Below are 25,641 nucleotides of genomic sequence, written 5' to 3'. Positions count from 1 at the left end.
AAATCATCCAATTAGGTGATGGGTAAAAGAAACATTTTCCCAAAAAGGATTGTACAGGTTCCTCCCAAGCACATGAAAATATGTTCAACATCATTATCTATTAGAGAAATACAAATTTAAACCACAGTGAGATATCACTACACAACTATTAGAACAGGTACCATTAAAAAAATAATGATAGTACCATATCTGGCAAGGGTATGGGGAAACTGGATCTTTCATATGTTGCTGTTGGTAATTTAAAATGGTATAGTCACTATGGAAAAATAGTTTGCCGTGCATCTAGCAATTGTACTCCATGGAAATGTACATCCCAGAGAAAGAAAAACCTATTTTCACACTAACACCTGTAATCAGGTTTTCATAGCATTTCTATCTGAAGCAGGTAAAATTTAGAAAGAACTGAAATGTCCAACAATGGGTTAATGATTAAACAAATTGTGGTACATCCATACCATGGAATACTACTCAGCAGGAAAAAAAGAGATGAAAAACCTATTGATGCATACCAGTACTTGGGAATTATTCTGTATTTTTAAAAAATATTTCTAAAGTTCATATACTGTATTATTTTCTTTATATAGGTTTCAAAGTGATAAAATTATAGAACTGGAAAACAGATTAGTGATTGACGGGTGCTGGGGACCACAAAGCTTGTGTGAACAGCAGGAAATGGGGGTTAGGTGTGAATATAAAGGAAGGGATAGTACGTTAGGATCATTGTGGGGGATCTTTGTGGAATAATTCCATACTTCTGTTGTGGTGGCTGTGTGAATTTACACATGGTGATAAAATTGACTAGCTCTACACATACACACCAGTGCATATAAAACTGGTGAAATCTGAATAAGGTCTGTTGTTTGTACCAATGTCAATTTTCCAGTTTTGATATTGTACTACAGTTAGTTACATAAGGAGAGACTCAGTTAAGCATACACAGAATCTTTCTGTACTATCTTTGTACTTTCTGTTAAGTACAATTATTTTAAAATAAATATTTTTTAAACTTTTCTTATAATCTATATGCTCACCCACAAAATGGATAATTAGCCCACAAAAATTTGAGCATATAAGGAGTGGGGCCTATTTTAATAATAACTTTATGGATATATAATTCATACCCTATAAAATTCACCCCCTTTAAATTGTACAATTCAGTTCCTTTTAGTATATTCACAGAGTTGTGTAATCATCACCACTGTCTATTTCCAGACCAGTTTCATCACCCCCGAAAGAAACCCCATACCCATTAGTAGGTGCGCACTATCTAACCCTTCCCTAACCTTTGGAAACCACTTATCTACTTTCTGTCTCTATGGATTTGCCCGTTCTGGACATTTCATTAAAATGGAATCTTACAATATGTGACCTTTGTGTCTGGCTTCTTTCACTTAACATGTCTTCAAGGTTCATCCATGTTGCAGCATATATCAGTGCTTCGTTCCTTTTTATGGCTGAATAACATTCCCTTGTGTGGATATACCACATTTTATATATTTATTTATTAGTTGATGACACTTGGGTTGTATCAGCTTTTTAGCCATTATGTATAATGAACCTTCATGCATAGTCTGTCTCCATTCACAGTTTCTGCATTTGCAAATTTGCCTACTTTCTAAAATTTATTTGTAACCTCAAAATGAATATGTGTGGCACTTTCACAGTCATTCACAGACATGTGCAGAGCAGCAAAAAAATTTGAATCACTCAATGCACACGTTCCCAGCTGAGGTCGAACAAGCCACACTCTGCCTTCTTGTTCTGGTTCTCATGATATAAACAAGGGCTCTTTTTGCGATCTGTTTAGTGTTACATTTTTTTGTATTTCTGTGCTTTTTGCTTGTGAATTTGCTGCTTCAAGTCGTCCCCAAGAATAGTGCTGAAGTATTGTCTAGTGTTCCTAAGCACAAGAAGGTTGCATTGTGCCCTACAGAGAAAATACATGTGTTAGATAAGTTTATCCAGGCATGAGTTATAGCAGGGGTCCCCAACCCCCGGGGACTGCGGACCTGTACCAGTCCACGGCCTGTTGGGAACCGGGGGTAAGCGGCAGGCAAGCGAGGGAAGCTTCATCTGCCATTCCCCATCACTCCCCATCGCTCCCATTACCACCTGAACCATCCCCCTCATCGTTTGCATTACTGTCTGAACCATCCCCCGCCACCCCCCATCCCCACCCCCGCCATCCCCCGTCCATGGAAAAATTGTCTTCCGTGAAACTGGTCCCTGGTGCCAAAAAGGTTGGGGACCGCTGAGTTATAGGACTCTTGGCCCTGAGTTCAATATTAACTAATCAACAATATATAGAGACATATCATGTTTTATTGCCCTTCACTGTGAGCTTCGCAGATATTGCATTTTTTACAAATTGAAGATTTGTGCCAACCCTGCATTGAGCAAGTCTGTCAGCACCATTTTTCCAACAGCATTTGCCCACTTCATGCCTCTGTGTCACATTTTGGTAATTCTCCCACTATTTCAAACTTTTTCATTATTATATTTGTTATGGTGATCTGTGATCAGGACCTTCAAATCTAGGTCAGTTCTCATCAGTGGAGACTCTGGAATTGCTGGTTCCTATTATTAGGTTATCCTCTTTTTATTTATTTTTATTTATTTTATTATTTTTTTTTTGGCGGTACATGGGCCTCTCACTGTTGTGGCCTCTCCCGTTGTGGAGCACAGGCTCCGGACCTGCAGGCTCAGTGGCCATGGCTCACGGGCCCAGCCGCTCCGCGGCATGTGGGATCTTCCCGGACCGGGGCACGAACCCGTGTCCCCTGCATCGGCAGGTGGACTCTCAACCACTGCGCCACCAGGGAAGCCCCAGGTTATCCTCCTTTTAGAAACCAGTTCCATCACTTACAAAACAACCCGGTAGAAATTATTTCTTAGGACAGTTTTGGGGTCATACTGTACACTCAATTTGAGACCACATTTATTTTTGCTCTCGTGTACAAAATGATAGGCACTTGGAGTTAGAAAGAGGATATACCCAAGGACTATATAAGTACAAAAAATTTTTTACAGTGGAACCTTTCGTTGACAGGTCGGGTATCAACTTCTGAGTCTTGAAAGATCTTGAGAAGAAATAATTTGTAATTTGACTAAAGCCTAAATTTGATTTGCAGAAGATGAATGGCTAGGATCGGAGATTTACTTAGTTTGATAGTAAATTTAGCCACTTGCTACTCATTGTGTACCCCTAAGTTCTTGCCGAGTGGTAAAAAAAAAGGTTTTTATTTGTTATATGAACTGTTGCTTTGCAATATCTTAACTGTTCACCTCTCCAGTAGCATGAATAATTGACTATATAATTAAATGATTTTAGTAATAGTACATCAAAAAGAGCAGTATTTATAAACAGAAGCAGGTTTTTTTTTGCGGTACGTGGGCCTCTCACCGCTGTGGCCTCTCCCGTTGCGGAGCACAGGCTCCGGACGTGCAGGCTCAGCGGCCATGGCTCATGGGCCCAGCCGCTCCACGGCATGTGGTATCCTTCCGGACCGGGGCACGAACCCGTGTCCCCTGCATCGGCAGGCGGACTCTCAACCACTGCGCCACCAGGGAAGCCCTCCCCCCAATCTTTTAAAATAAAAAAAGTGAGTTTCCCTTTCCCATTTAGATTTTACATGGTGGCTACTTTCTGTTGAAGTTTTCTCTTAAGGTAATCAAAGAAAATGCATTACTAGTATCTTTTAAAACTTTTCTTTGCCTTAATATACTGTTAATGCTTCAGCAAAGAGGAATTAATAACAGTTTTTCGAATGTACATGAAAAAATTGGGAATTTGTCAGGAGATCCTATTAAGTAATTAATAATTATTCAATTAAACCAAGAATAATTAAAAGGGTAAAATTACAGTAAAGTGATATTTATGTCCTCTTTTAAATAAAATTTGACAACTATTAGGCTAGCCATGCACAAAATCTGATATTTTAAAACTAATCTCAGCCAAAGGCCAGAGTGGTGTGGTGACATGGACCTGGGTAATATATTAAGGAAAATGCTCCATCAGGCTCACAGGGAAACTGGCACAGTTTCATTTCCACTATATTTTACTGGTCAGAGAAGTTATGGAGCCCACCTAGAGATTGAAAGGGAGGGGATGTAGATCCCACCTCTGAATGGGGAGATGACGAAAAATTTCTGGCCATCTTTAATCTGCCACACCAAGTAATTTTTAAACTTAGTTAATGTTTGAGTGAGGTTGTAGTAGCTGGTGCTGCTCCATTCTAAAGCAGTACTAAAATTCTACCATAGGATCAGGTGTCCTCATCAAGTACCAATTCAGGATACATATGACAGCAGTGAATAATTTGTCACTATGAATAGGAGACCAAAATAAGGACATATTGTGTTCTACAATTAGAAAGAGACTATTTAAAAATCTAGTCTGACACTGTTTATTAAAACTGAATTTTAATATTTTTGGTAATCAAAAGATAGGGAAATTATTTTAGGCAGGCTGTTTCTTATAATATCATTTTGGCAGTCTTCTCAGAAAAACATAAGGAAATAGGTAGTGATTACCTTTTAAACTGTAAATTTTAGTAAGAGTTTTAGGTCTGTAAAATAATTTGGAGGAACAGATCATCTGTCAACCAGTGGTGGAGTGCCCACCAGAAGGCTCAAGAGTCCTGAACATGTCATAAAATTCTCATGTAGGGACATCCTTAGAGGTGAGTGCAGAGCTAGTTTGATTTCACCAGAATAGGCAGGTATAGATTGTAAAAAAAAAATCATGAAATGAAGCATACTTTCTGTTGTTGGTTTTATAATACATTTTTATAAATGTTCGATTCTAAAACAAAGAATTCTAAAACTAATGTCTCTCTTTCCTTTGATTCTGTATGTGACCAGTTTAATTTCTGTGAATCCAGACAATCATTTGTTCCAGACAATGAATTTTTTGGGTATCTACAGAGAATATTTTATCACTTTAGATAATCTGGTCATATCAAAGGCCTCTTAGAGCCCAGTCAGAATGTTGGTTTTTTTTTTCCTTCCTGGATGAAGGTGTGGTGTATTGGTCAAGGTCCAGTCAGGAGACAGAAACAAAACAGTAATTTGAACAGGCAAAGTTTAATATGAAAAAATTAAACTGGAATAGTGGGGAATTGGCTAGTCAGAATTAGAGAACTCTGAAAAATACAGGAATAGCAGACAGCGAACAGCCACAAACCCAAGAACTGAAATAGAACACTCCAAGATGGCTGGCCTCCCTCCCGGCATGGCTGAGATCCAAACCTTGTAGGAGAGGGCGTGGCCATGGCTCAATTGATACAAAGAAGTTTACTGAGACACCATGGTAGTGGGACTTCGAAATCTGCTCTCCGAAGTCCAGGGGAAGCCGCCCTTAGTTGAGGGCATGCCTCATCTTTGAACTTTCAGCAAGCTGGCAGAGGGTGTGCTGGAGGAAGCTCTGCTGCAAACCTACCTGCTCATAGAAAGGTGCTGCATGCTGCTGGCCACTGGGCACTACAGATAAACTACACACGGCAGGAGCCTGAGCAGAAAAACACACTGGAACCAGGAGGGCAAACCTCTTTCTCCTCCAGTGTCCCTCCAGTGCCCCTTACTGACAAAATGTAATTTTGTGCCGGCTGGAAAGATATTTAGAGTCCAGCTCCAGTAGTGCAGGGCAGGCAATGAAGGGTGGATTTGGAGCTGAGAGACAGTAGATTGATAACTGGCATGGGGATGGTGTGTATGCCAGTGATGCGCTATCATATCAAGCAACCCTATCTGTAATACTTGGCAGTACTTTATTTTGCTTTTCTTTTTCTTCTATTCCTTACTCCCCTGAAATGATTAGTAACTAAAAATTATGAGTTATTTCAAAGTAGAATTTTTAGTATTGATTTTCATCACTTCAACAAAATTAAATTTTAAAAGTCAAATTGTACCTGAAAAATCATCCATTTAAATAGAATAGACCCATGACTTTATTTAGAGTACTGGATTAGTCCATGTTGAGTATTTGTTCCTGTGATATTAGGGTTTCACATATGTTACCTAAATAGATTCTGTAGAATAATACTGGATGTCCAAGTGAGTTTTGGTGAAAACATTATTACTCTGTATGTTAAAGTAAAAGCCAGAATGTTTCTCTGAAAATAAAGTTTAAAGTACAGTATGAGGAAGGAGGTGTGATCAGATGAATCTCTTCAGTACTGTGCATTATATAAATGCAAACAGACATATTGTGGAGTAGTGACACCAATTGTCTCATTGTTAAGGCTAATTTATCTTATCATTTTTAATAACATAAATCTTATACCTTTCTCTCTCTTTTCCATTCCTACTTAACAGTGCCTCAGTCAGGCCCTAATCTTCTCATTGCCCAACTACTGCAAGAATCTTCTTATTGGGTACTCTCCAGTCCAACCCCATCTAATTTATTCTGCTAACTACTGCCATTTTTATCTTCCTTAATTACTACTTTCATCATTTTTCCCAATCTTGGGAACATATAATTATTAATGTTTCTCCCTGTTGTCCTATTGTTTTAGGATTGAATTAAAATTCTGTTGTTTGGTATCTAGACCCACATTACCAGGCTAGTCTTATTTCAACCCCTACTTCCCAACATGAATCCTTTGATAGATTTATTTAACAGACCTTTATTAATTTCTTACTGTGTGTCAGATACTGAGAAGACAAAAACAAACCTACCCTAAAGGAAGTCACAGTGCAGGCAGGGAGGCATGCATATAAAAATGATTATCGTTATGGTGTGTGGAAGGCAGAGTAATGCTCCCCCATGGCCAAAAGATGTCCATATCCTAATGTAGAACTTGTGAATATGTTACCTTAAATTCAAAAAGGGATCCTGTGGATGTTATTAAATTAAGGATTTTAGGATGAGGAGATTATCCTGGATTATACAGGTGGGCTCAGTGTAATCCCAAGGATGTTTATAAGAGGGAGGAAGATGGAAATTTGGCTATAGGAAAAGGCAGTGTGACAAAAGAACCAGAGATTAGGGTGATGTGGCCACAAGCCAAGAAATGTCAGCAACCTCTAGAAGCTGTCAGAGGTAAGGACCTGATTTTCCCCTTAAGCCTCCAGAAGGAACCAGTCCTTCTAACACCTTGATATTGGCCCTGTAAGACTCATTGCAGACTTCTGACATCCAAAACTGTGAGAGAACAACTTTGTGTTGTTTTAAGCCACAAGATTCAAAGTAATTTCTTACAGCCACAATAGGAAACTAGTAACAGTGGAATAAATATAAAAATATAAGCATTCCCTGTTGTCGTACAGAGGGGAAATGACATTCTGTTGTGATAAGATGAGGAATTCACAGACGGACTTGGTGGGGGTAGGCCACTGAAAGTAAGGGAAAAGTATGTGCAAAGATGTGGAGCAGTGAATTATTAGCAAGGCATGTTTAGGAAAGTACAAGTAGTTTGGTTTTGTTGGAATTGAAGGGGAGGAGAGGGTGAGAGATACACCAGTTAGATTATGAATGCCTTGTGAGCAGTGCTGAGAAGTTTGAACTGCGTTCTCTAGACAGTGGGGTGCCGCTGGTAGGTTTTAAGTAGGAGAGTCACACAGTCAGCTTTGTATTTTAGGAAGACCAGTAAAGTAGCATAGTGGAGGAGGCTGGATAAGTAGGGAGAACCTGCTAGGAAGTTGCAGTGGTCCACACAAAAGATAGGTGCCTGAATTAGAAGTTTGGCAGTAGTCCTGGATGGAGAAGAGGGGCTAAATAGAAGAATATTAAGGAGATTCAATCAATAGAACTTGGTATTGGGTTTAGGTTCAAAGAAAATTCTGGGAAATACCCACATTTTTGGTTCATGTGACCAGTTGGATAGCAGTGCTATTTATTTTATAAAAACAGAGACACTATCAAGTGGCAGGTGAGTCAGGGAGAATAAATGAGTTTTGAACATGTTAAGTCTGAGGAACTTTTGAAATATAAATGTTGATGATCAGTAGGCAGTTAGTTTTATTTATTTATTTATTTATTTATTTTTTGCGTTACGCGGGCCTCTCACTGTTGTGGCTTCTCCCGTTGCGGAGCACAGGCTCCGGACGTGCAGGCTCAGTGGCCATGGCTCACGGGCCCAGCCGCTCCGCGGCATGTGGGATCTTCCCGGACCGGGGCACGAACCCGCGTCCCCTGCATCGGCAGGCAGACTCTCAACCACTGCGCCACCAGGGAAGCCCGGCAGTTAGATATTTTACTCTAAAACTTAGGACCAATGTCAGAGCAAAAGAGAAAAAATTTGAGCATCATCATGTAGGTAGCAGATGAAATCCTGGAAGTACATATGATTGCTTGAAGACAAGATATTGAAGGACCGCAGTGAAAATAAAACACAGTCAAGGTCAGGATCCTGAAGAACACTTACCTTTAAAGAAAGGATAGGTCAAGAAAGAGGAACCAGGAAGGGGATAGAGAAGTAGGAAAATTATCATCTGCCACAGAAAATGAGGTCACAGAAGCTGAGAGAGATTTTCTGTGGTTTCAAATGCTGTAAAGAGACTAAATGAGAGAATCGCTGCAATGTCCATGGAATTTGGCAACACGGAAATCAGTGGGAACCTTGACCAAAGCAGTTTCAGTGTTGTGGTGGGGATGGAAGCCAGATTGTAGTAGGCTGAGGAAGGAATGGGTAGTGAGGATGTGGGGAAAGTAAATATAGAATAATTTTCAAGAGACTAGACTGGGAAGAAGAGAGATAGTGGTAGGTGGAGGGGCATGTGGAATAGGAGTAGAGTTTAAGAAGGGATTTCAGCATCTTTTTATGCTGGGGGGAATGAGCTAATAGAAAGGAAAAGGATATACTGATGGAGTGAGGTCTTTGATAGGCAGCAGGTAGACGATGGGTCTAAAGCATAGATGGGAGTTGGGCCCCTCTTCCACTGAGACAGAAAGAAGACTAGGCACAGAGCTGGGTCTTTAGGCAGGAGGAGAAAGCAGAGGATGTTAAGTCCCTCAGCTGATAGCCTGATTTTTTTGGTGAAATAGGAAGCAGAGCCACCCGCTGAGAGTAGCAGTGGTAGTAGAGAGTAGAGAGACAAGAGAGTTTGTAACTGCACTTCAGAGGAATGGAAAGGAGATATGAGGAGAAATTGCTAGACTGCCTCAGGGGCCCAGCTGGGGCTGGATGCAGGGAGTTTGTAGCAGCACTTATCAACATGCTGGTAGTCCCTCAGCAGCACTAATTAGCCTACAGTTTAGGAGATGAGAACTGTGTGGGTGGATTGCGCCAGAGTGGGAGGTATTACACACAGCAAACATGATGGATGAAGGAACCAAGAGAGCTGAAAGTAATGGCAAGAAAAAAGACCATAGAGCTGGATGAGGAAGAAAGATTTCAGAGATATAACAGAAATATTCTAGTGGGTCAGTCTGGTTACCAGTCACAATAGCTGTGGTGACTGCTGTAATGGGAACTATAGTGCCATGAGGAAGAACAAGGAAGATTTAGGTTCAAATTTGACCTTACGAAAGTTACTTGACTTTTAAACAAGCTTGAATTTTTATACATAGTAAATGCTCAACAAATGTTTACAAATAAAGTAATATGTCAAGAAATGGAATGTACAGTATGACACATCATTAGTGATGCCACTCGAGCACAAAGAAACAAAATCAAGAATGCATTTTCATTTAGAACTAATAGACAGTTCTGATCAGAACATTTTTGCTTGACCTCAGTGGTGTTCTAGGTACTATGGCTGCATAACAAATTATCCCAAAATCTAGTGGGATAAAACACCATTTACTATGCTCACAGATTCTGCGGGTCATCAATTTGGACAGGGCACAGCAGGAATAGAGTTTGTATGTTCCACGGTGTCTGGGGCATGATCTTGGAAGACTCGAGGACTGCGGACTGGAGTCATCTTCAGGCTCACTCACTCGTATGTCTAGCCGTTGTTGCTGGCTGTTGACTTAGAGACCTTAGTTGGGACTCTTGACCACACTTCACGTGGCCTCTCCATGTTGAGAGGCTTTCTCACAGCATGGCAGCTGAGTTCCAAGGGTAAATGTTGAAAGCAACAGACATACAGAGAACTAAGTTGAAGTCCTATCGTCTTTAAGGACCTAGACTTGGGAGAACGGGAAATACACCATGTCTTGATGGGGAATGGCATGGTTCTAGAAGAGCATGTGCTATCAGAAATATTGCTGTTGGCTATTTTTAGAAAATACAATCTGTCAAACATTATTTCAAAATTAGATATGTACATTTTAAAATTAATTTCACTGAGGTGTAATTCAACATACAATATAATGCACCTATTTTAAGTTTACAGTTTAATGAGCTTTATCCAATATATACTTCTGTGTAACAGCACTATAATTAAAGAACATTTTGGTTATCCCAGAAAGTTCCATTGTGCTCCTTTGTGGTCATTCTCCCCTATCCCTGCCCCAAACTGACCTGTTGATACTTTCTGTTATACTCAATTAGTTTTGTGTTCTGGAATTCCACATAAATGAAATTATATGTTTTGTATGACTTCTTTTGTTTAACATAATGGTTTTGAGATTCATCCCCATGTCTGTTATACCAGTAGTTCTTTTTTCATTGCTGAGTAATATTCCATTACATGGATTACCTAGGTATATGTTTTGTTTTGTTTTTTTGGCCACACCACATGGCTTGTCGGATCTTAGTTCCCCAACCAGGGATTGAACCCAGGCCCTCAGCAGTGAAAGCGCAGAGGCTTAACTATTGGACTGCCAGGGAATTCCCCTCCATTGCATGAATATACCACAGTTTTAAAAATCCATTTTCCTGTTGATAGAAATACAGATTATTTCCAGTTTGGGGCTTTGAATGGTTGTGTACAAATCTTTGAGTGGACATATATTTTCATTTTTCTTGCATAAATGCCTAGGAGTGCAGTTGCTGGGTTATTTAGAACTGCCAAGCTATTTTTCACAGTGATTTTCTATCACATTACTACCAATAATGTATGAGAGTTCTAGTTGCTCTGCATCCTCACCAATATTTGGTATTGTCATCTTTTAAAATTTGGGCCATTCCAGTAAGTATGTCACGGTATTTCTTATGGCTTTAATTTGCATTTATCTGATAACTAAAGATGTACTTATTGGCCATCATATATCTTCTTTGTTGAAATATCTTTTCAAATCTGTGTGTGTGTGTGTGTGTGTGTGTTTATTGAAGAGTGTATCTTCTTTTTATTGGCTGTAGGAGTTCTTTATATATTCTGGATAGACTTCCTTTGTCAAATATATGTATTGCAAATATTTTCTCCCAATTTGTGGCTTTCCATTTTATATACTTAACTGGAATATTTTAAAGAGCAGAAGGTTTTAATTTTGATGACATCCAATTTACCGTTTTTTTTTCTTTAACAGTTCATAGTTTTTGTGTCTTGAAATTTCACCTACATCAAATTTGTGAAGATTTTCCTCTGTATTTTCTTCTAGTTTTAGCTATTACTCTAGACTTATGATCCATTTTCACATAAGAGTTACGTATCATGTGAGGTAAGGGCTGAGATTCATGGATAGTCAAGTTATGCCAGCACCATTTGTTGAAAAAACTACCCTTCCCTTTCCCTATTGGCACCTTTATCAAAAATAATGTGTTGGCTATCTCTGTACTTTCTAATCTATATGTTTATCTTTATATCAGACCCACACTGTCTAGATTAGTCTTCCTTAAGTCTTAAAATCCAGTGGCCTAAATCCCACAATTATTTTCAAAAGTGTTGAGGCTATTCTAGGTCTTTTACATTTCCATAAAAAATGAATATGTCAATTTTTGCAGGAAAAAAAGCATGGAATTTGGATTGGCATTACTTTGAATCTGTATATTAATTTGGGGAGAATGGAAAGCTTAACAGTATTAAGTCTCTTAATCCATGAACATAGTATGTTTTACCATTTATATAGGTCTTATTTACTTTCAGCAATATTTTTGTAGTTTTAAGAATGGAGATCTTATGTATATTTCATTACATTTATTTTTAGGACCTCATGTATTTGATGCTATAGTAAATGGTGTTATTTAAAAATTTTTTAGTTAGAATTGTTGATAGCATATAGAAATACAATTGATTCTTGTACATTGACCTCATATTCAGTGTTTTGCTAAATTTACTTATTAGTTCTAGTAGCTTTTTAAAGATTCCTTAGGATTTTCTATTTGCATAGTGTGTCATCTGCAAATAAAGACACCTTTTATTTCTTTCCATTCTGTATGCCTTTTGTTTCTTTTTCTTAGCTTAATGCCCTGGCTAGAACATCCAGTTATATGATCTTGGGAGGAAAGCATTCAGTCTTTCATCATTAAGTATGATATTAGCTGTAGGTTTTTCATAAATGCCCTTTATTAGGTTCAGGAATTTTTCTCTTCATAATTTGTAGAAATTTTTATCATGGACAAGCATCGAATTTCTTAAAATGGCTTTATTTGTATATTGAGGTTTTTATATGGTCCTTCTTTATTCTATTAGTTACATTGATTTTTGAATATTAAAACAATCTTTTATCCCTAGGGTAAACCCCATTTGGTCATGGTGTATTAGACTTTTTGTATATAGATAGAGTCAATATACTTATATTTTTAAAGGATTTTTGTATCAGTGTTTATGAAGGATATTGCTTTCCAGTTTTCTCTTTAAAGTTTTTACTGGCTTTGTTATCAGTAGAATCAAGTTATACTGGTCTCATATAATGATCTCCTTTCTCTGTTTTCTTGAACAGTTTGTGTTGGATTGGTTTTACTTTTTCGTAATGTATGGTGGAATTCACCAATGAAGCCATCTCAGCCTGGGATTTTCTTTTATGGGGAGATTTTAACTTATATATTCAATTTCTGTAATAGAGACAATGCTATTCAGATTTTTCTATTTCTTGTGTCAATTTTGGTAATTTGAGTATTTTCAGGAATTTGTCAATTTCATTTTATTTATTGGATTTATTGATATATCTTGGTTATAGTATTTCTTATAATTTTCTGTCTCACATTTGTGTAGTGATCTCTCCTCTTTCCTTCTCAGTGTTGATAATTTGTGTTTTCTCTCTTTTTCCTTGGTCAGTATAGCTAGGGGCTTATTATTTTTATTGATCTTTACAAAGAACAAGCTTTTATATTGTTGACTTTATTTTTTGTTCATTTTCCAGGTCACTAACTGCTTTTTTTCCCCCCTATTTACTTTGTATTTAATTTGCTGTTTTTCTGTCTACTTAGAATGGAAATTGATTTCAGGCTTTTAAACCTATTGCCATGTAAATATTTAAAGGTATAAGCTTCTGTTTTAAAAATTGTTTTAATTGCATCTCACAAATTTTTTTTATATTAAGATCAAAATATCTTCTAATTTCCCTTGTAATACCTTCTTTGTCCTGTGGGTTATTTTACAGTGTTTTTGAATTTCCAAATAATTGTTGCTCTTCTAGATATCTTTTTATTATTACTGTCTATTTCAGTTCCACTGTGGTCAGAAATTGTACTGTGTATAATTTCAGTCTTTCTAAATTTACTGAGACAGAAATTATCTTTTAATTGAAGTATTTAGACCACTTAACATATTTTCCATAACTTAAGATGTTACGGAAAAACCCAAACGAACTTTTTGGCCAAACCAATATAATGTAGTTATTGGTGTGTCTGGGTTTGATTGTGTCATGATTTTATTTTCTATTCCTCCTATCTGTTTTTTGTTCTTTTTCCTCTTGTTTCCTGCCACCTTTAAATTTGTTGAGTATTTTTTAATGTGTGAGTTTATTTTCACTCTTTGCTTCTTAGCTGTACCTCTTTTTTTAAAAATGTGGTTGCTCTAAGGTTGAAAATGTACATGTTTAATTTATTGTGGTTTGCATTCAAATAACATTTTACCACTGCACATACAATATAAGCTCCTTACAACACTCTGTCTCCATATGGCCTCCCCCTATCCTTTGCACTATTCTTTTTGTATCTTTTGCTTCTTTATATGTTATCAACCCTAGGTATATTGTTATTATTTTTACCTTAAAGAGTCAGTTATCTTTCTTTGACAGTTTTATTTCAATATTATTGATATCCAAAAATCTGCACACATCTGAAGTGTACAATTTGATAAGCTTTAACATATGTATAAACCTGTTAAACCATCAGTGCAATTAAGATAATGAAAATATCTGTTAGGACCAAAAGTTTCATCATGGCCATTTGTAATCCCATCTTCCTGCCTTTCCCTGCATCCCCTCCAACCCCAAGCATTTTCCAGGCAACCACTGATTTGCTTTCTGTTACTGTAAATTAGTTTACATTTTCTGTATAGTTTTATATAAATGGAATCGTACACTTTGGTTAGGCTGCTGTAGTGTGTATCAATAGTTCTTGTTTATTGCTGAGTAATATTTCATTGTATGAATATACCAGTTTGTTTATTCATTGAGCTCTTGGTAGACATATGGGTTGTTTCTAATTTGGGGCTACTGCAACTAAACTTGCTCTGAAATTCAATTATTTGTATATCCTTTTATTTCCCTTGGGTAAATGACTAAGAGTGTAATGGCTGAATCATATGATAGATGTATGTCTAACTTTTTAAGAAACTGTCTTAACTGTTTTCCAAAGTGACTGTTATCATTTTATATTTCCACCAGCACTGTATGAGAGTTCTAGTTCCTCTACATCCTTGATAACACTTAGTATGATCAGTCTTTTTAATTTTAGCCAATCTACTAAGTATGTATTGGTATCCCATTTTGTTACTAATTTGTATTTCCCTGATGGCTAATAATGTTGAACATTGTTTCATGGGCCAATTTGACATCCATATATCTTCTTTGTTGAGTTGTCTGTTCAAACGTTTTGCCCTTTTTATGTTGAGTAGTTTTCCTGTTGTTGAGTTGTGAGAATTCTTTATATATTCTAGATGTAAGTCCTTTATAAGATTTATGATTTGCAAATATTTTTAGCCAGGCAGCAACTTTTCTTTTTCTTAATAGTATCTTTTGAGGATGAAAAGTCATTAATTATGATGAAGTCCAATTTGTCAATTTATTCTTTTATGGTTCATACTTTTGGTGCTGCTTCTAAGAAATCTTTGCCTAAACCAACGTCAGTCAGAAAGGTTTTCCCGTTTTTGTTTTTTCTTTTTTTTTTTGTAGAAGTTAATAATTTTGGGTTTTACGTTTAGGTCTGTGATCCATTTTGAGTAAATACTTGTATCTGATACCAGGTATAGATACAAGTTCTTTTTCTTTTTGCATACTGATACACAACTGTTGCAGCACTGTTTATTGGAAAGACTGTCCTTTCTCCATTGAATTCCCCTTGTAACTTTGTTAAAAGTTGGTTGTACATGTAAGTGAGGGTCTATTTCAAAACTCTTTATTCTGTTCCATGGACCTATTGGTCTATCTTTAGGGCAATACCACACCGTCTTGAATACTGTAGTTTTTTATAAGTCTTGAGATCAGTATCAGTACCCCAACTTTGTTCTACTTTATCAAAACTGTTTATGCTTTTCTAGGTTCTTTGTATTTCCATATGAATTTTAAAATTAGTTTGTTAATTTCTACCCAAAAAAAGTCTCCTTGGATTTTGATTGGGATTATGTTGAATATAGGTGGTCCTTACCTTTGCATGGTACAGTGTTAACTGAAACATGTGCATATTGGAACCAAGGCCTCACCTTGCTTGGTTCTAATATGTGCAAAGTAAGTACAGCCTGTGTATAGAATAATTTGGGGAGAACTGACTGCTATGGTCCAAATGTTTATGTTCCCCCCTCCAAATTCATATGTTAAAATCCTAATGCCCCATGTGATGGTATTAGGAGGTGAGACCTTTGGGAAGTGATTAGGTCATGAGGTTGGAGCCCTCATGAATGGGATCAGTGTTCTTATAAAAGAGACAACATATTGCTCCCTAGCCTCCTTCCACCATGTGAGGACACAGCTAGAAGGTACTGGCTGTGAACAAGGTAACAGGCTCTCACCAGAGTGTGACTGTGCTGTTTCCATGATACTGAATGTCTTAGCCTCCAAAACTGTGAGAAATAAATTTCTGTTGTTTATATATAAACTACCCAGTATGTGGTATTTTGTTATAGCAGCCTGAACAGACTAAGACACTGACATATTAACAATATTATTGAGTCTTCCAACCCATAACCCAATATCTCTATTTTATTTGCATTAAAAAAAATACCTCTCAGCAGCATTATGTAGGGTTTTTTGTTTGTTTGTTTTTGTTTGTTTGTTTGTTTGTTTTTGGCCGCCTCGTGGCTTGTGGGATCTTAGTTCCTCTACCAGGTATTGAACCCAGGCCCTCCACAGTGAAAGCACTGAGTCCTAACCACTGGACTGCCAGGGAATTCCCACATTTTGTGGTTTTTAATGTAAATGTTTTCCACATATTTTGTGAGATTTATCTCTATGTATTTCATATATATGATGTTATTATAAATGGTATATTTTTAGTTTTAATTTCTTTTATTTTCTCTTAGGATGTATATATACAATTGATTTTTATATATCAGTCTTGTATTCTACAATCTTGCTGAACTCTGTAGTTCTAGGATTTTTTGTAGTTCCATCTTTTTCTATATGAACTGTTATGTCAATTATGTCATCTTTAATACAATCAGCATTTTTTCTTCCTTTCCAATCTAGATTCCTCATTTGGTTTTCTTGCCTTTTGCACTGGCTAGACCCTCCAGTATAATGTTGAATACAAATTGTAAGAGCAGATACTGTCTTTCTTATTCCTGATCTTGGAAAACATTTGATCTTTTACTGTTAAGTATGATGTTAGAGATAACGTTTTTGTGGATGACCTTTTTCAGGTTGAAGAAGGTCGCCTCTATTCTGAGTTTGCTGAGAGTTTTTATCAAGAATGGATGTTGGGTTTTGTCAAATTCTTTTGGTGCATTTATTGAGATGATCATGTATTTTTTATTTTCAGTTTATTAATATGGTGAATTTTTTTTACAGATTGATTTTATAGTGCTACACCAGCCTTTATTCCTGGAAATTGGATGTTTATCTGTAGTTTTCTTTTCTCGTAATGTCTTTATCTGGTTTTAGTATTGAGGGAATGCTGACCTCATGGAATGAGTTGGGAAGTGTGCTTTCCTTTTCAGTTTTTGAGAGTGGTTTATGTAGAATTGATACTATTTCTTGATTATTTGTTTGGTAGAATTCATCAGTGAAGCCATCTGGGTTGAAGTTTTCTTTGAGGGATGGTTTTTAACTAAAAATTCTATTTTTAATATAGGACTATTCCTTTTATGTCTTCTTAAGCAAGTTTTTTTAAGCAAGTTTGATAGTTTATATCTTTCCTAGAAATTGTCCATTTAATCTAATTTGGTGAAATTTATTGGTATGAAGTTGTTTATAACATTTATTATCCTTGTTGTATCTAAAATCTTCAGTGATATCATCTCTCTTTGTCCTTAGTATTAACTCATCTCTTTTCTCTCTCTCTCTTTTTTTATCTTGATCCGTCTGACCAGAGGTTTATCACTTTCATTGACCTATTTCAAGAACCAGTGTTCTGTTTATTTTTTTCCTGTTGTTTTTCTTGTGTTTTTTCCATTTCATTTATTTTCCCTTTGGGCTCTATTTTTTCCTTTCATGGCCTTATTTTGGTTTAATTTGCTCATCTTTTTTCTAGTTTCTGAAGTTGGAAGTTAACATCATTGAATGGAGACCTTTCTTCTCTTCTAATGTATGTGTTTATTGCTATAAATGTCCCCCTTAGTGCTGCTGTAGTGACATTCCATGTTTTTATTAGTTCAGAAAATTTTCTCTTTTCCCTTTTTGGTTGCCCATGTGTTATTTAGAAGTGTTTTATTTTATTTCCCAATATTTAAACTCAAATATTGAGTTCTAAATTAATTATGATCAGAGAACATACTTTGTATGCCATGAATCCTTTTAAATTTGAGACTTTTCTTTTTTTTTTTTTTTTTTTGTGGTACGCAGGCCTCTCACTGTTGTGGCCTCTCCCATTGCGGAGCACAGGCTCCGGACACGCAGGCTCAGCGGCCATGGCTCACGGGCCCAGCCGCTCCATGGCATGTGGGATCTTCCCGGAGCGGGGCACGAACCCGTGTCCCCTGCATCAGCAGGCGGACTCTCAACCACTGTGCCACCAGGGAAGCCCGAGACTTTTCTTTTAATGGCCCAGAATATGGCCTATTTTGGCAAATGTTCCATGTACAATTAAGTAGAAGGGATAATCTGCCCTTGTGTGTAGTGTTCTATGAATATTAATTATTTCAAGCTAGCCAATAGTATTGCTCAACTCTTCTGTATCTTCATTGATTTTCTGCTTTCTTATCAATTATAATTGTGGATTTGTCTATTACTTCATGCATTTCTATCATTTTTGTCTTTCACATATTTTTTTAAATAAAATATTGGCTATATCCCCTGTGCTGTATAATATATCCTTGTAGCTTATTTATTTTATAGATAGTAGGTTGTGCCTCTTAATCCCCTATCGCTATCTTGCCCCTCCCCCTCTTCCATGTATTTTGAAGTTCTGTTATTAGGTCATATACATTTAGGATTGTTATGCCTTCTTGATGAATTGACCATATTATTATTATGAACTGATGTTTTATCTTTGTTTTTCCTTTATGCAGTGTTTTTCCTCTGACTGCTTTTAAAATTTTGTTTTTATCACTGATTTTATGCAGTTTGTTTATGGTGTGCTTTGGTGACTTTCTTTTTTTGCATTTTAATCTCCTTGAGACTCTTTGAGCTTCTTTTATCTGTGGGTTTATAGTTTATATAACATTGGGGGAAATTTTGGACATTATTTCTTCAGGATTCTTTTCTGTCTCCACCTCTCCCATCTCTCCTTTGGGGGCTCCAATTACATGCATGTTAGACCCCTTAATATTGCCCTGCATGTCACTGAGCTTCAATATTTTAATTTAAGTCTTTTTTCTCTCTTGAGAAATGTGCTTTACATTTGGGAAATTCCTGTTTCTGTGTCTTCAAGTTCATTGATTTTTTTTCATACATTGTCTCATCTTCTGTTTAGTTCATCCAGTGAGCTTCTCATTTAAGATAATGTATTTTTTCAACTCTAGAAGCTCCTTTTTGTTCTTATTTCTTCTATTTCTTACCTCATTATGTTCAATCTTTCTTTTAAATCCTTGAATTCTTTAAATTCCTAAAAATTTTTGGATTTCCTGCCTTGCAGTGCCTTCATAGCTGTCATTTATAGGTCTGTTTGTATTGATTAGCTTTCCTTTTCATTTTTACAATTTGCTTCTTCCTTCATTAGTCCAGATCTAAAGTAGCCTTTATTCTAGGGCTTAATTTAGCTTCATTACTTAGATGTAACCTTTCTGAGGTCTCTACTGATTGTCTTTAGTGTTCAGCAAGGTCTCTCTGCGGTGACTGGTTAGAACTCCAATGTCTCCCTGATCTCTTTGCCTAGCCTCATGGAGTTTCAACCTATATATGCACAAATTATTATTAAGATAAAGACCTATGGAGTTCTTTGTACAGATTTTTGGAGCTCTTTCTAAACCTTAGCTCCCTTCTCTCTGATACTCTGCCCTGAACATTCTGTCTCCCTCATCCTCCCTGAACTGTGTTCTCTGTGTCCTCAACTCAGTGACACTGCCACGCTCAACTTTGTTTTCCTCCTTGTTCTGAGAAGTAGAAAATGATAGCCAGGCCTTTCATTAGGCATGCACTCCCTTCATTTCCCTTTCCATAGGAATCATAGTCCTTTACTGTCTGTTGTCCCAATGACTGAATTTGTTCAGTTTTCTAATTGAGTGGGAAAAGAGTTTGTTCCAATTAAATTTTCATGGTTAGAAGCAGAAGTCATTATCATGGTTTTTAACATAACTGTAAAGAATCTTAGTTCTAATGAGTTTGCTTTCAGAAAGAGACAATATTATAGAATTTTGTCAAATATAATGGGTAGAACTTAGCTTGTTGCCACTGATGCTCTAGTTGGAAGACTATTGCTGTATTTCCAATATGGTTAAGAATAGAAGTTTGTGAGTTTGAAATAGAATAGAGTTTTACAGTGACAAAAATTAATTACACAATAATATGCCAACAGTGGCTAACATTTATGTAGCATTTTAGTAGTGCAAGGTGCCTTGTGAAGAAATGTCTCAATAGTTCCTCATTACAATGTGATACAGGTACTGTATTATGCCCATTTTACAGATGAAGGAATTGAAGCTTAAATGAGGTTAAGTGACTTGTTTAAATTCACATATCAATCAAGTAAATGGCAGAGCCCGCATTCAAACTCAGTTCTGTCAAACTCTCAAGGCCCTGTTGTTCATCATCACCGTTCCATGTTGCCTTCAGAACAAGTGGATGGCAGCTGTGACTATTATGGGGTCAGCTTCAGAATTGGGAGTCTGGGATGCAATACTTTTGGGGCCCATTTCCAGATTTTGTATAGCAGTCTTTCTTGGGTCACACTTTCACTGCTTTTTGTTTCAAAAGGTCAAGTCGGGCATCTTTTAAGCAACACTTCTGGACAGGTCTGATGGCATCTTCCTTTGTCTGAACATGACTGGAAGTCTAAGGAGAGGCTGGGTGGTTGGAAACATCATTGGCCATCATTTTTATTGTAATTGCATTAAAACCATTTTTTAAGAATGATAAAGCACCATGAGAGCAGAGATGACTGGAAAAATGGTGGCTAGGTTTATAGAAGCAAAACATTCAGTAATTTTCTGACTGAAATTATTTCAAAATAAAATGATTAAAAAATTTTTAAATTACTTAAAATCTTCTTTGTGGTTTAGCTTACCAACTTGCTATATTAATGGGTTATTTGTATCATTTTGAGTTTTATTTCTACGTACTTTTTAAAGTTTCATTTTGTTTTATAATTATGCAAAACAATCTACATGGTTCCAAAGACAAACTATAATAAAAAAAAAAGAAGTGTATTTTCAATCCCTGTTACCTCCCTCCTCTATAAGTAATTATTTTCATTTGCTTTGGTTTATTTTTGATTGTCTTTTCTTAAAAATTATAAATGTATGTGTGTTTGTAAACACATACACATGTGCATGTTTGTATACTTCCCTCTTTCTTACATATAAGGTGGCATATTTCTACACCCTATTCTGCATCTTTTTTTTTTTTTTTTAGCTAAAGTATATTCTGGAGTTCACTCCATAACGATATATAGATTGTCCTTGTGTTTTTTTTTGGCTGTACGCGGGCCTCTCACTGTTGTGGCCTCTCCCGTTGCGGAGCACAGGCTCCGGACGCGCAGGCTCAGTGGCCATGGCTCCCGGGCCCAGCCGCTCCGTGGCATGTGGGATCTTCCCGGACCGGGGCATGAACCCGTGTCCCCTGCATCGGCAGGCAGACTCTCAACCACTGCGCCACCAGGGAAGCGCCATTTTTAAATATATATATTCCATTGGGTTCACATTCTTTCAAAATCTTATTTTGTAAACATTTGTTGTCTGCTATATATATCATCTACCAAGGGTAGTGTATGACATTTTGCAATAAACAGAAATATGCAATATATAGTCTTCACCCTCAAGAAACATCGAATTTTAAAATACTTTAAAAATATATATACCTCACCCTGATATACAGTAGCTGATCCAGTAATACTTTTAATTTTTACCCATCTACTTTTTAGAAAACACTGAGTAGAAAGTTTTTTGGCATCTACTGTTTCTTCATTTAATGTTATTTCAGTAGTGTTTGTTAGCATCCTAGTGAATGCATCCCAACATTTAAAATACTTAGATATCTGATCATAAGGTGTGTGGCAGAGGAGTATGCATCTCTGAATGCATGCTATTTCTAAATATTCCCCATTAATTTCAGTGCCTGTAAAGTCACAATGTACCATATAGTCTGGATTACTGTAATTATACTGTCCTTTTAAAAGCCCAACATCCCCCTTTTATTCTACAGTACTCTAACCATTTTTTTAATACCGGGTTCCTATTCTACACCTCATTTCTCTGCACTCTTCTCCAATATTCCTTATTTCTTTAATAGCCCCACGTCGTAATGATTTCTTTTGAAGACTTACGCAGTGCCGTGTGGGTACTCACCTGTGGTAGTTTGTCACAGCAGTGGCTGTATCTGTGTTAGGCAGTAGTACCATTTTTACCTCTATGTTGGCTCCTAGGGGAACTGACTTTATCTCAGGATCCTGAGTTGGACTTTGTGTCTTTGAATCTGGTGTCTTTCCTCAGAGTAATCTTGGTTATACCTTGGGTTTCCCCTCCTTGCCCCTCCCATACTTTTTTTTTCTTTTTTGCCTATTCTCCAGTAGTGGCCCCATGATATCATAGTATTGTTTGGCACCTTCTGTCCTTGACCTAGTGGCTCCTAAACTCAGCATATGATGCCCTTTCCCCCTTCTCCCTTCCTTTTCCTCACCTGCCCTCTCGGTTTCCTAATCGCTTTTCACTCACTAGATATTGCTTCACTCAAGAGTAACCTTTGGGCTTCCCTGGTGGCGCAGTGGTTGAGAATCTGCCTGCTAATGCAGGGGACACGGGTTCGAGCCCTGGTCTGGGAGGATCCCACATGCCGCGGAGCAACTAGGCCCGTGAGCCACAACTACTGAGCCTGCGCGTCTGGAGCCTGTGCTCTGCAACATGAAAGGCCGCCATAGTGAGAGGCCCGTGCACCGCGATGAAGAGTGGCCCCTGCTTGCCACAACTAGAGAAAGCCCTTGCACAGAAACGAAGACGCAACACAGCAAAAATAAATAAATTAATTAATAAACTCCTACCCCCAACAAAAAAAAAAAAAAAAAAAAAAAGAGTAACCTTTGTCCCGAAATCCACAAATATGAAGCTAGGAAATGTCTGTGTAGTCTTCCTGGGGAAAGAGGCTTCTTAAAGTCCTTTTATGCTTCCTAGTGAGTTTGAGATTGCAGCAAGGTCAAATAGCTGAGAACAGTGAAGGGGGACGTGTTTCAAGAAATTTCATATGATTTCATTACATAAATGTGGATTTGGTAATCTGGCACCTATCACATTAATTAAAGCATTTCCTACAGTGAAAGCTTCTGAGAAAATAAATACTATGCAAGAAGTACCCTCACAAAAACCTTTTTAATTCAGAAAGTTGATTCCATGCTCACAAAATCAGCATTTTCTCTCAGCAGGCATCACAACTAATGACATTAATGAGACCCATGCCATATTTTTTTTAAAAGAGAGAATAAAAATGGACAAAACAGAGAATTTTAAAAGGAAGTTATTTCTAGTGGTCTGTTTGAACCTTGTAATTAACCAAGAAATAAAACAGGGGAAAAAAACAATTTTAACTGTGATTTTTAGTACTCCATTACCAGTGGATCAAATGACATATAAGTTGGGAGAGTATAAAATGAATGCTTATGTTAAAGTGAGAGAGCCATCAGTCTACAGACAAAAAAAGCCTTATATTTAGTTCACAGTATCCAAGACCTGAATGAGTCTTACCACGGTTTAGGTAATGCTTTTTAAAATTTCTATTGTTTTACCAAAAGATTTTTTTCTTTTAATATTATAGAGGAGAACAAACACTAAATTGCCTAATAAATGAAGTTTAAACAAAAGACAAAACAGCTTGAAATTGTTTCCTTTTGTTGGTGGTGATATGCTTTTGCAGCTTCAGCACATCACATCAGCTTTGTTATCCTGTACAAGGAGCTTTGTAATTTGTAAATATAAAATAACAATTCCCCCAAAAAGAGGAGAGCCTTGACTGGTGTTCAGCTTCTTACAAAGCAAGCTTATTAGAGATCCCTGGTATCACCTTAGTAGTTTCAGTTAGAAAAATGGACTTTCTAAGGACCCTAGTTCACAGTTGTACTCTCTCTCTTTTCTGTCTTGTATGTCTTAAGTATTTTGTTCTGTTGTATTTTATTTTATTTTATTTTAAAAAATTTATTTTTATTTATTTATGGCTGCATTGGGTCTCCGTTGCTGCGTGGGGGCTTTCTCTACTTGCGGTGAGCGGGTGCTGCTCTTCGTTGTGGTGCACAGGCTTCTCATTGCAGTGGTTTCTCTTGTTGTGGAGCATGGGCTCTAGGCACATGAGCTTCAGTAGTTGTGGCATGCAAGCTCAGTAGCTATGGCTTACGGGCTTAGTTGCTCTGCGGCATGTGGGATCTTCCTGGACCAGGGCTCGAACCCGTGTTCCCTGCATTGGCAGGCAGATTCTTAACCACTGTGCCACCAAGGAAGTCCCTGTTCTGTTGTATTTTAAATGTGTGGATATCTGTGTGTGTATATATAGATAAATATTCAGCGAATGGTGAATTGACAACTGTGTAAGAAAATGTTTGCACCCAGCCCCAACAGTTCTAAAGTTCAGTATGTCATAAGGAATTGGTGGGAGAATGCAACCAATTGAATATTTTTTCCCAAATCACTTGAAACTCATTGTTACACTTTTTTCTTGAGATATGGATAATATATACCCTATAAATTGAGATGCGCCTTGAAGCCCAAGAAGTGGGTTAGGGAACAATGAAAAAAAGCACACTATATTATTTATTTATTTTTAACTTTTTATGTTATATTGGAGTATAGCCGATTAACAATGTTGTGATAGTTTCAGGTGTACAGCAAAGGGACTCAGCCATACATATACATGTATCCATTCTCCCCCAAACTCCCCTCCCATCCAGGCTGCCACATGACATTGAGCAAGTTCCTTGTACTTACTATACAGTAGGTCCTTGTTGGTATATACTTTATAAATGAAAATTCTAAAAATGGATAACTATATATTTATTCCCCATCTTCAACAGATTTGTATATTTTTTCCTAGTGACTGTTTTAGCAAGCAGCACTTACTTTTTCCTTGTAGTAGTTTTTGTTTTGTTTAGTTTTTTAATTTGTAAATATTCAAAATCTCACCGATCTTGTCTCTACTTAATGTCTCCTCTTTCTTCAATAATCATAACTGTATGAGTTTTGATGGATTAAATATAAAGGTCTGTTTTGGTTCTTTATATATTTGAGTTTTACTTTTATCTAAATAATATAAGCATATAGGTTTTAGAAGTTAAATCATACTACTTTTAATAACAGCAAAAGGCAGTTTCTGTCCTAATTCATTCCAACGCCACCAGTTCATTATCTAAGGCAACCACTGTAAGCAGTTTTTGCTATTTCTTTAGTAACACTATATGCTTATATTTCTTTTTCTTGATTTTATAGTTTTCGATATTATCAGTATTGACTTACTGTTATGAAAGATGTAGCTCTCTTATGCTGTTACCTTCTGTCCCTCCTCACTTGCCTTCCCCCATTTTTAAAACATTATTCATATTTGAGGCATTAATGTAATATGATTATATTTCTTGTACAATTTGTCATACCTGAGGTAAACAGTTAATTTATTTCTTTCATTGCTTCATTACTATGTATTATAGCTAATTCATCCCCAGAGTACCCCATTGAACTATATATAACTTCTCTCAGTACATTTAACCCCATCAGATAATTTATCACATTTTTTTTTTCTTGGCAACAAAGAGCTCCCTCCCTGAGCCCTTCATCTGTTTCATTCTAAATTGGTTGCAGTCTTGGCCTTTCGGACTATCATCATGGGAATTATCTTTGCCCTTTATCTGTTCTGGATTCCTTGTTTCCTGGATTTCCTATATTCTTTTTCAGTTTTCATCTTCATTTTGGTAGAGTATGTCCTTCAGTAATTTC

At 36.9% G+C, this 25,641-nt stretch overlaps 1 protein-coding gene across 6 annotated transcripts in view; it reads left to right on the top strand.

The window, feature by feature from the left end:
- The window catches only part of CASK (calcium/calmodulin dependent serine protein kinase), a gene marked incomplete at both ends in the record, with an annotated part of 397,099 nt that overhangs the window by 106,141 nt on the left and 265,317 nt on the right, over positions 1-25,641 (top strand). The gene's annotated exons all lie outside the window — the stretch shown is intronic.

This window comes from Hyperoodon ampullatus (genome assembly GCF_949752795.1).
Source record: "Hyperoodon ampullatus genome assembly, chromosome: X".
NCBI classification, from domain to species: domain Eukaryota; kingdom Metazoa; phylum Chordata; class Mammalia; order Artiodactyla; family Ziphiidae; genus Hyperoodon; species Hyperoodon ampullatus.
Note: the sequence above shows the minus strand (reverse complement) of the source record. Positions and strands in the feature narration are given on the sequence as shown.